The sequence below is a fragment of the Medicago sativa genome, chromosome 5, assembly GCF_051527215.1.
Source record: "Medicago sativa cultivar Bolivia chromosome 5, Bolivia_mono, whole genome shotgun sequence".
NCBI lineage: Eukaryota > Viridiplantae > Streptophyta > Magnoliopsida > Fabales > Fabaceae > Medicago > Medicago sativa.
This window is the reverse complement of record NC_140753.1, coordinates 58,371,836-58,384,009: the sequence shown is the minus strand read 5'-3', so window position 1 is coordinate 58,384,009 and position 12,174 is coordinate 58,371,836. Positions and strand designations below refer to the sequence as shown.

The 12,174-nt window shown below is 32.6% G+C and overlaps 1 pseudogene; it reads right to left on the bottom strand.

Annotated features, from left to right (window-relative positions):
• Positions 1-58: 58 nt before the first annotated feature.
• LOC146923474 (uncharacterized) lies at positions 59-6,129 on the bottom strand (annotated as a pseudogene).
• Positions 6,130-12,174: the final 6,045 nt, after the last annotated feature.

Sequence of the window (12,174 nt, the reverse complement as noted above, 5' to 3'; positions counted from 1 at the left end):
TATCAAAAATTGTTATGATTCTTAATGGACAAAAATAAAATATTTAAAACCTACATCCTTACCGTGATTGGACATTCAGCATCTCAATATTATCTCCTTTGATAATATCTTTGAGTGAGATGAGACTTGGAACATGAGAATTACTTCAAGTTGTTTTTCCTCAGTACCACACACTAGAAATTTTTTATTTCGATTCCTTTTGTAGTAGGAGATAAACCCTCTCTTAGAACGATACTCCAATTGTGAACTGTCATATTACATTCGTGTAGAAGTCCATGTAATAGTAGTTTTGTAATAATAATTAATAGAATAGGTCCATTTATCCTTTCGCTTAATAATAATAATATACAATATTTCCTTAAAAAAATAGTATTAATGTTGATCATATCCTTATGAATCTGTGTGTGTGGGTGCGCGCGCGCACGCACGCGCTTTAACAAAATTTACTAGTTGCTTCCTAAGTTTTGGAACATGTTGTAATTTAATTAGAATTTTTTTAAAATGTCAATTATAAAGTGTTAGTGGCGCAAATTGTTGTCTTCCATTCTTCTATAATTTTGATACTCTATGCTCAATGAGAAGCCTTGGAATAGGTGTTTTTGAGGAGGGTCCAAAGACCTTCCATTCTTCTATAATTTTGATACTCTATGCTCAATGAGAAGCCTTGGAATAGGTGTTTTTGAGGAGGGTCCAAAGACCATGTGAGGTCTTTGTTTGGGACACCAGGGAGGCGACTTCATTTGAGAGGGTAGTGAGGAGGGCGCCATAGATAAGTTGATCCTGTCGTCGCCATGTTTGATAGGTATCATTTAGTGTGCTGCATATATTTCAAGAAAGTGATCTATTCCTTCTATAATTTTGATACTCTGACGCATATATGTAAAGTTTTATGGTCTTGGGTGGAAACTTGTCGTTTTCCTCTCTTGTGGCCTTCAAACATTTTGTAAGTATTCAATTTTTGAGACATTTTGTTTCTCCCAATGTGAAAATATTCAATTTTATTGTACTGTTTTTGGAAGTATAAAATGACATTAAGGTGCCTAATTTTATTGTTCAGCTGGTAATTGTGAACCATTTGATCCAGTTCTTTATTTATGGCTGAGATTTGTTTGTTCAGCATCCTCCAAAGTTTCACGGTTTTATTTCCAAGCTTGGCATGTCAGTGGTTCTCAAAGGACGCATCAAGGATTATAGAACTTCCCTCTGCAATAACACTGCCAGGCTCGAGGGAAATACTCGGCCGAAATTCCAACGTTCCTCACCATTGCTATGCATGGGGTGCATTTGCCACATTTGGCAATGCACCTTGGTGGGGATGATCTTGGCCGGCCTAATTTTTCCACAATGGATAAAAATAAGAAGAAGAAGATGATGATGAATATTTGGTTTCTCATGTGTTCGGTGATTTGTTCTCTGAAGTGTCTGAGTTCAATAGTATGTTCGGAGACAATAAGGAAAAAAGGTGACAATGCCCAAACCTGCTTACGTCTATATTGGTATTCTTATCTAATTTTGCTTGCACAACAGTTGTTCTCTTCTCGCAGCATGCTTCAAGGGTTGTAGAATTTTCCTCCGCAAGAGCACTTCCAAGCTTGAGGGAAATACTCGGCCGAAATTGGAACATTCCCCACCATTGCTATGCATGGGGTGCATTTGCCACATTTGGCAGTGCACCTTGGTAGGGATGATCCTGGCCGGCCTGAGAGTTTGCCACAATGGATAAGAACAACAAGAAGAAGATGATGATGAATATTGTTTGGTTCCTCATAGTTCAGAAGTGAGGTCGCATGGACAAGGAGAACAGGAATGGATATGTTCAGAAGTGACATTAGATTAATAGTATATGTACATTCTCTACTCTTATACAGCGCTCTTGGTCCAATTGTGAACTGTCATATTACATTCGTGTAGAAGTCCATGTAATAATAGTTTTGGAATAATAATTAATAGAATAGGTCCATTTATCCTTTTGCTTAATAATAATAATAATAATAATAATAATAATAATGTACAGTATTTCTTTAAAAAAATAGTATTAATGTTGATCATATCCTTATGAATCTATGTGTGTGGATGCGCGCGCGCACGCACGCGCTTTAACAAAATTTACTAGTTGCTTTCTAAGTTTTGGAACATGTTGTAATTTAATTAGAATTTTTTTAAAATATCAATTATAAGGTGTTAATGGCGCAAATTGTTGTCTTCCATTCTTCTATAATTTTGATACTCTATGCTCAATGAGAAGCCTTGGAATAGGTGTTTTTGAGGAGGGTCCAAAGACCGTATGAGGTCTTTGTTTGTGACACCAGGGAGGCGACTTCATTTGAGAGGGTGGTGAGGAGGGCGCCATAGATAAGTTGATCATGTCGCCGCCATGTTTGATAGGTATCATTTAGTGTGCTGCATATATTTCAAGAAAGCGATCTATTCCTTCTATAATTTTGATACTCTGACACATATATGTAAAGTTTTATGGTCTTGGGTGGAAATATATTCTGTATAATAGAATATATTCTGTATGGCAAATTGAATACAATGATAAAAGAATACAATGGGTGTAAAATAAAATAAAATACAATGATAAAAGTCTAAGGATAATGTACTGAAATTTAACTAAATCATATCAATGTTAGTTTTCTCAATTTTCCATTTGATGCAGGAAATTAACTAATTAATGTTGAATCCACTTTCTTCTGTCAAATCAATTTTCAGTCGTGCAAAATTCTCAATGGCAAGTCTTAACACTTGCCAATTTGCACCACTTTACAGATCCTAAACAAAGGTTCTCATTTGAATCTAGTCTGAAACATTCTACCTCTATTGAACTATCATTTGTTGCTTAACTAAAATCCTCAACCTAAAGTACTTTCTTAAGGATCACTCGTGTGCTGATGATAATGAACTCAAGTTGGTTGAGTTGAGACTCCATCATTTCAACCCCTTTTTGTCACTAAAATCCATTTGTTTTAGTGTAATACCATTCAGCTGTTTTATGCATTTAGACACATAAGGTTGGCATAAAATATAAAGAATTGAAAAATAATGGTTGACACAAAATTTTCAGTACCGGATCTTAAATTTCAGCAGAGCTAATCTAATCTAAACCAATTTAAGTATTGCTAATCCTCTCAACAATGAATCCCATGAGAGCAATTCTACGTGGCATTTTCTCCTTCAACTATAAAAGTTTTGGAATAAAAAAAAAAAGCAATTTCATATATCAAATAGTTTAAAATAACTAATTACACGTTGTTATACAACTTTAATATTTGTTTAATACATTGATAAATAAATGGTATATGAAAAGGGAATATGTCAATTTGACAAAGATTTGATCGACCAGATTGACCATTAGAATGAAATTTAATTTTTTATGCTATTTTTTTTCTCTTGATGTGTGTAACTGACCATTTTGCAAATGGATATCCATCCCTAGTATTGGAGCATATTTATTTGTTCAAATGAACGTATTTTATTTAATCTGATGACTTATTTGACTTTGTTTACAAATTACATTATGTTTTGGTATACATATAGGTTTGAAATCTAAAAAAGAAATTGCAGATCCCTTGCAATGGCATTGGTGTGAATTTACCAATTCTGTAAGGTTTGGATTCATTTTTTATTTTCCAATGTTTTAACAGAAAGTTGTGTTAGATATGTTTAGGCAGCTAATATGGTTGGTCCTGTTGAAATAATAACAACTAGAAAAGAGTTTAGCAGCTCCTCAAATTTTAATACCATAATTGTTGAGTAGCTCCTTGTGAGAGACGAAAGAAATACAACATAACCAATTCATTTCAGCATTTCAGGTTCATAGTAAGTAAACTCTTGTTGAAAATTGAATTAAACAGCATTCGAAAAGTGACCAACTAATGATCCACATGAAACTTTTTATAGTGTGTTGGTTGCACGGTACAACTCAAAATTGAGCGTCCCAAGGCAAAGAAAACGTGAAAATAAGGAAGCTAAGATTTGTAGAGTTGGTCAAAACGCCGGTTGGTGGGTATCCCACCGTGTAAACAAACACAGGCTTAACCAATTCATTTCAGGTTCATAGTAAGTAAACTCTCCCTCGGAATGACACTTCAATATGACAATGCCCTTCTCAAAGTTTTTTACTTGCCAACATAAACTACTATCCCTATAAGATGCAGCAAAAGTTGGACTTCTAAAAGCCTCAGTCCATGCTAACACCCTCAACAGAACAAAGTAAAGATGCATCACATACATAGAGATCAGTCTCCCAATGCTCCCATGCTAGCACCTTCATCTGGGATTTCATTGTGTATGAAGGAAGGAAAAGAGAAAAGTTGCAACTTCTCACTTTCAAAGTTGAAATACAATATTGACCATCTCAAACTATAAAAAAGGATCCAATAGTAGGATCAACTCTCCTCAATGTTGTTCCTACCACATGAATTTCAACACTTATACCATGAAATACATAGTTAACATAACTGTTTCACATTCTTACAACCTTATATTCATTAGTTTCAGGTTTGAAGCCAATGACCTAACATATCAGTTTCTGAGTTTTCTTGGTAGTCCTGGTTACCTCTAGAAGTCTTATAAACTCATCTATCACAGGGTTGCAAATAACTAAAGGGTCTTCGTTGATTGGATCAAACAAGCAAAGCAAGCCATTAATACAAGAATTCACAACATCAAATCTTTGAACTTTTGGCTTTCAATCTGTGAAGAAGCATGGTAATGATAACATAGGGAAATATAAAATGATAGAATGATTAACTTTCTAATTGATAATATGAAGAAGTTCATAGACTGTTAGTAGTTCAATTTACATAATGTAATTAACTTATATAACAAACTTCTAACTAATCACAACTAACTTCTACTTCCTTAACTAGTATTAAGCTACTTCTAATTAATATGTAACTATATCTTCCACAAAAAAGCAAGTCACAGTCTCACCTTTTTTAATCCAAAACCAATTTTGATATCACGGATACGAAGCTTGACCGTAGGTCCAAGCTTCAAATAACTGTTGTTGCCTTCACTGTCAAATTAGTTCTTGAGACGAGTCTTCGATCACATGTCAGAATCAGGAAACCATATGGTGACCGCTCAAAGTGTACTTTGGCAAAATGTGGGTCAGAAATCACTGTGTTCCATGTTCTACAAACACATTTACATATGAGAACAGACTTGATGGGAAGTCGAAGCAGGATGTCGGTGGTGATTGGAAATGGAAGATGAGCAAAAGAAGGGCTGAGTTCTTGAGTTTCTACTTCATCAACTTTTTCTTTCCCTGTTTTGCCTCTTTTCGTATCCCTTGGAGAAGGGATTAAGCTTCTTTTCCTTTCCATAGCCACGCACTGACGTACAAAAAAAAACTCTAAAAATTAAAATAAAGCACACAAAAGGGGATTAAGTCTCCTTTGGCATTCTAAAAACAAAAAATTTGATTGAGTCCCTTTGATCAAATTTTTTTCTCATCCAAGGTGTAAGACAATTTTGAGCTTATAGCTTATGTCTTATATGCTCATTTGACTAAAAAGGACATGTTCGATAACCATCAGTTTCTCACGAGCTCATCATTATACATCTCAATTTTACCCTTGTAATCTAAATTGAAAAAAAGAAAGATATAATCATTAAATATATCACTTTTATGTCATTTCATATTTATAAGTTAGTTCAAACGCTAATTTTACCAAACATTACAAACTCAATCAGTTAACTTATCCGCTATCACCTACAAGTTAACTTGTTAACCGCTACAAACTCATCCCCTATAAAATAACTTATCGGCTATTCGTTATTTTCTACCGAATAGAGCCATAATATTACCATTTAAGGGAAAATCTGGAAATATTAACTCAAATCAAACATTTGAAACCTAAAGTATGAATTTTGCAAAAATTTAAAGTGAAATACTAAAGTATGAAACAGATTGAGAGAAATAAGGATTAAATGGGTTTGTATAAAAAAATAGAGTGAATGAAGAAGAGTGAAAGTACGTACCAGCTCAGTGATGAAGTTTGGCGGCAGTGAGTGCAAACAGTGTTGTGTAGGAGGATTGAAATGAAGGGGGGTTAGTTCAAGAGTATGTTTTTTTTGGAGACAATGAGGAAATAAAGGTGACACTGTCCAAAACCTGTCCATGTGTACACATTTATTCTTCTCTAAATTTGCTTGTAAAAAAAAAATAAAAAAAAAGATAAAAATGATTTTAAATATTTTTGTCAAATATTGATGCATTTATTATTAGAGTATTACTTTTCCCACCCTATGGCTTTCCTCGCGCGCATTTATTGTTGCATTTATTGTTAGTAATTTTTAGATGTCTCCGGATTTTAAAATCCGGACTAGTATTTTAGCAGAACTTTTGCAATTTTAAGCTCTACAATTCGTAAAATAAAATGCGAATAAAATAAAAAACATAAATAAAAAGACACAAACATAAAAACAACTCATTTTATTAATATATGAACAATACATTACAATAATTTTCAAGCTTTTTAAGCTTATTACATAACATCCTAAATCTATTTCTAATCTCCTAAGAGCCTAATTCTAATCTCCTAAGTGCCAAACCACTGGTATGTGATGGGACATACCAGTAGTTTGCCTATTGGAGGAAAACTGGAGGAGGAGGGAAGAGGAGGGCGGGAAGAAGAAACAAATGCCCCTAAGGGAGGTGGGGGGTGCTCAGACTTACGCCCCGACAGGCGAAGCTAATAACCACACTGACCCACATGACCCTCAGATGAACCGCCCTTCGTTGCAGCGCGGTTCCATCCTCATTGACCGTTCATACAAACCCTGAAAGTTTTCAACGAGGCCCTTATCTATGAAAGGCCAACGATGGAAAACCATGGTTGTAGAAGGAAGAAGAGGAAGAGAGGGATGGTGTGAGAAATGGTGGGGTTTGGAAGGGTATTTATAGGGAGGGGTGGGTGAAAAATGGTTGGGAAACCATTAATGCAGTCAAAAAACGTGGTAAAACACGTTTTTTTGACTTGACCACCGACAAATGCGTGTGGTGCAGACCACCGGCCATGGCACTGAGGCGTTTCGGAATATACAATCCGGAATGCACCTTTGAATTCCGAAATATATTTTCTGGATTAGTGCGATTATGGTGCTCTTATGGTGAACGAGGGGAACGTTTGCACTTCTTTGTAGGGCTAAGGACATTCCGGAAAGTATAATCCGGAATGCTTCAGCATTGGTTTCTTTTGAAAAATTGCTTGGCTTCTTTTGAAAGAGTGCCATCAATTAGTGGTTGGACGGTTACAACTACTAACACGTTTTCATTGACTGTATTAATGACCTAGGACTTGTTTAAGGCTATAAATAGGCTTCCATCTTCAACAAATACATTCATTCTTCACTTCACCTCTTTCCTTCCATTTTCTTCAAATTTTTTAAGTATTGTAGGAGTGTCGGTGGTGTCATGGTCATTGTTGACGGTTCCTATGAACCCTGCAATAGCATTTCAGCTTGTGTGGGGTTCATATAAGGTCAACAGAGACCCTTGACATCAAAGAAAGACACAAAATATTCATTTCGTCTTTGTTCGGATTATAATTTCCGGAACTCTCTTCACCTCTTTTCTGCCATTCTCTTCAAAAATTTTAAGTTTTGTAGGAGTGTTTGTGGTGTCATCGTCATTGTTGACCGTTCCTATGAACCCTGCAATAGCATTTCAGCTTGCGTGGGGTTCATATAACGGTCAACAGAGACCCTTGACATCAAAGAAAGACACAAAATATTCATATCGTCTTTGTTCGGATTTTATAATCCGGAAACACTAACAATCTGGTCCGGAAAACATAATCCGGACCAGGGGTATTTTTGGAATTTTTGCAGGGCGCGCGAGAAGACCATAGGGTGGGAAAAGTAACACTCTTATTATTATCAAAGTGAAAGATGTTGAATTTGAAAATGATGAATAATTTTCTAGTTGCACCCTTCAAACATCCTGTTACACCCAAGATGACGCGAAGAAATAAACAAGAGGAAAAGGAATAATTGAAAATTTAAAATGAACCTAGTGGTATTTCAGTTAAATTGGGATGTCACTGAAAATTTATAGGATGTAACTAGAATAAATCATAGATCAATTATTAGGAGACAAGGGAGTATTCGATTTTATTTTTAACCGTATTAATTAACCGTTATTTTCGTTGCTATGGCTTGAAGGTGATGACTAAATTGCCTTTTGAAAATTATGGGTAAATATTACTACCCTTAACCAATTCTAAGCAATTATGTGTTTGATTAACTATATCTATTATATTCTCTCTCGTTTTTATTATAAAAATAAAAACATTAGTTATTGTAATTTTTTGAATGTTTTTACAAATATATTTTGTAGAAAATTAAGAAGTCTTTTAAGCAATAACTACATTTTAAAAGAAAAATGAGCGGAGTACAAGTAGTTGATTTTAATTGATTGCGGTTAATTTATATAGTATAATTTTTCATAGAATGATCAAACAAAATTTTAATAATTAATCACTAAAAATAATATGGTTAAAAATATCATTTATTTTTGGTAGATATTTAAACCCCGTTGGAGAGCAAATTTTTGGTAATATTGTATTTTTTTATAAGCAAAAATATATGTGTAATAATAACAAGAGAAGTTCTGGGGTGTATCTTGAATAGTTGAATTGCTACAACTAATATATATAATTCTTGATTGGGTTGGGTGGTTTGAGTTGAAAGATAGTGAGTTGGAGGTGAATATATGAAAGTCACACACATTTTTGAGATTATACTTTTTTTTTTTAAGATTTATGAGAAATTTATTAGGACAACTGCTTTTCTTTCTTAATTCATGGAACTTTGTATGAAAGTCTTGTAATAAAGTGACTGAGGGAGAGATAATACGTTTGCTTATTTTTATTATTTTGATCAACCACTTTTAGAAATGGAACTTTGTATGAAAGTCTTGTAATAAAGTGACGGAGGGAGAGATAATACGTTTGCTTATTTTTATTATTTTGATCAACCACTTTTAGAAGAAGATAGAATATTATTTAACTTTATGCACAATTAATTAATTATTTGAAACTAAAATTAAATAATTCCTTACGTGTGAGAAAGAATTGTGCAGTGTACATCTATTTTCAGATAAATGAATGGATTGGAAGGTGAAATCATAGTTAAAGAAGGTTGTCAATGTTATTTTGGGAACTAGTTAGTGCTTGATGGACTCAACAATATTTTGTTTTTTAACAAATATTAAGAAAAAGATAATGACCACCTAACCTATTTTGTACTCCCTCCGGTCATTGTTATAAGCAAAATTTCACTTTTTAGATACATTGAATAATAAATGTATCTAGTTTATAATAAAGACTAGATAAATTAATCATTCAATGTATCTAAAAAGTCAAGTTTTGCTTATAAAAGTGACTGGAGGGAGTATGTGAATTGTGAATGAGGTTTACTTGTGAGGTATTTTATGGAAGGGACCAAGCACATGAAGCATATGAAAGTGAAAGGAGATCTGCCTCAAACTAATTTCTAGTGCTGTGACATCTAGAGGTTGTTGGTTTTTCATAACTAGAGGTTGTGTCATTTAGCCATATTTGAGGGGAGGTAGTTTCCTCTAAATTGCATTACACATGATCAAATTAAAACTAACAACACAAGGAAAGCAATATATACATTATCTTCAACCACCAACATGAATGAAGTTTGACACATTCGAGTATTTGTTCCAAAAAAAATTGTTTATTGCGAAAAAAATTCTTGCATTTCGCTCTTTTCAAATGAGTCAAATGCTAGCCAACAAATTGGTATAGATAAAAAGAGGAAAATCCTATGGTATCTTTGATACCGGTATTCTATAACTAAATTAATTCAAAATTTAAATTTACCTTTAAGATATTTAATATTATAAAACAACAATATGATATTAAATAATTGGATAATGGGTGCTTATCCAACCAAAATCAAGGATATCACATTTTTTTTTAAAAAAAAGTTATAATTTAGGTACGTCTATGGTCCGTCTATAGGGATGATAAAGCATATTGATTCACCCCATTTAGACCCATTCTGTCTAATCCCGTTTAAAATAGGATGAGATAAGCCGAATCAAATTAGGTAACCGAATTCAAAATCTCAGACCATCCTATTTAATGGTAGACATACGAGTTTGCGGACCAACCCATCAAACAAAAAACTTTGTTTGTAGCGAGAGAAAAAAATTAATGCATTTTTTTTTACGACTTAATTGTTATAAAAAAAAAGTATGTTGCTTTATCATGAAAAAGTATAAAAGAATAGGCAGCACATAAATTTTTGGTAAAACAAGATAATTAAAAAATTGTCGAAAACAACATCATATACTTAATAACAAAATAAGAAAAATTCGCCAACATAAAACAATTTCGAAACATAAAATAAATCTAACAACCAAAATAAATCGAAAAGGATAAAATAATTCTAAGAATAAAATAAAAACGAGTTAAGCAGGTCGCCCTGTGTCAGCCTCGTTTTCTCAACGAGTTAAACATGACGAGCCAACTACAGAAAGCAAGTTTAAAACTATGACTCAGCCAACCAAAATAACGAGTTAAACTGACCTACCCGACATATTAATCTTGTTTTACGACCCCTATCCTTGTATCGTCCCGATTTCAAAAGACAAACACTTAAAAGCACATAAAACAATTTTATTAAAAAATTAAAAATCTATTAAAATAACTTTAACTACTATTTCTTGTGGCTCTTGAAATCATTTCAAAATATATATCTTGTCAATTTTCTCTATAATTTCATTAATTTTTTTCTTCTTTATCATGGTGCATTTTCTGAATAAAAAATCTATGATGTTAAAAAAGAAAACTCGCTCCAACAAGTAGGCTATAGTTCTATCTCTTTAGGTTCTTTCTTTTATTTTATTCATTGAAATGACCTCTCTTCATTTTTTTTCCTCTCACTATTTCAATCTAAATAAGAGATTTTTACATTGATCTAGGCTTTTTCTTCGTGATTTTGTCATCTGATACGACATTGTGCTGTTCGCCATCTTGTGTGGTGTTGTTTGATTTCCCGTCTTGTTGCGATGTTCATTTGATTAGTGAAACATCAGTTATTCAATCAATGATTTGGGAACGTTGCAAATCAGAAGACATGAGTATTTCGATAACTTTAATTTTATCATATTATTTTTAAGCATTTTAACATAGAAGATGTGAGTTTGTACAAATTTATCATGTACATTTTTAGCAATGTTGAATGACGTAGTTTATCGATTTGAATGAATGAATATTATTTTGTTTAGATGTTAAAAAAAAAAAAATTAATCAACTATTGCACAACTTCTACATAATTTATATGTTTCAGTTACAAAATTCACAATAAATTAAATCAAAATTATTTAAAGGTGATTACAAGAATCAAAAATTTTAGTCAATAATTTGTTTTCCTTCAAAACACAGATTAATTATTTTTTTAAAGGAATTGAAAAAAAATATTTTGACGGTTTTGTTATAAGAGTTTAATTTATATACACCGTCAATGCAAAAAAAATTTACACATACATCCAACAATGTCTTGTCTTATTCATTAATGTGACAACACATAAATAAAAGTATGTGTAAATTACACTAACAATGTATATAAACAAAACTCTTCGTTACACTGATTGCATTTTATAATTTACTTGCTCCACCTTTGAGCTAAGATCAAGTATTGTATATACCTTATTAAAAGTTAAATGATGTTGGTTTTCATTAATTAATCTCATTATTTAAACTAATAAAGTTGATTAATTATACTATCGATCTCATACATATCTTGGGAGAATGTTAGCCCATAATGTGTTGAAGGGCAATATAGAAATTTAAAGAAATTGTTTACAATACAAGAATATAACGTGAAAAACTTTAAGAGTGGAGAAAACCACCATTATCTAATGACAACCGAAGAATAATATTACATAATTTTGTTACACTATATACACTCCTCTCAAATCCCCCCTCATTTATGGTACATCCAACATTTAGAGCAAATATGTAGACTATATCTCATAATACTTTAAGACAAGATTATAAGAAAAAAGAAAAAAAAATCGAAGTGTACAAACTAAAAAGTTTTTTTTTTTTGACAAAAAAAGTTTTTTTACTAGTGCATTTTATATTGAAAAACGTGTTTGGATTAAGAGTTTAGGAGGGGGGTGGAGGG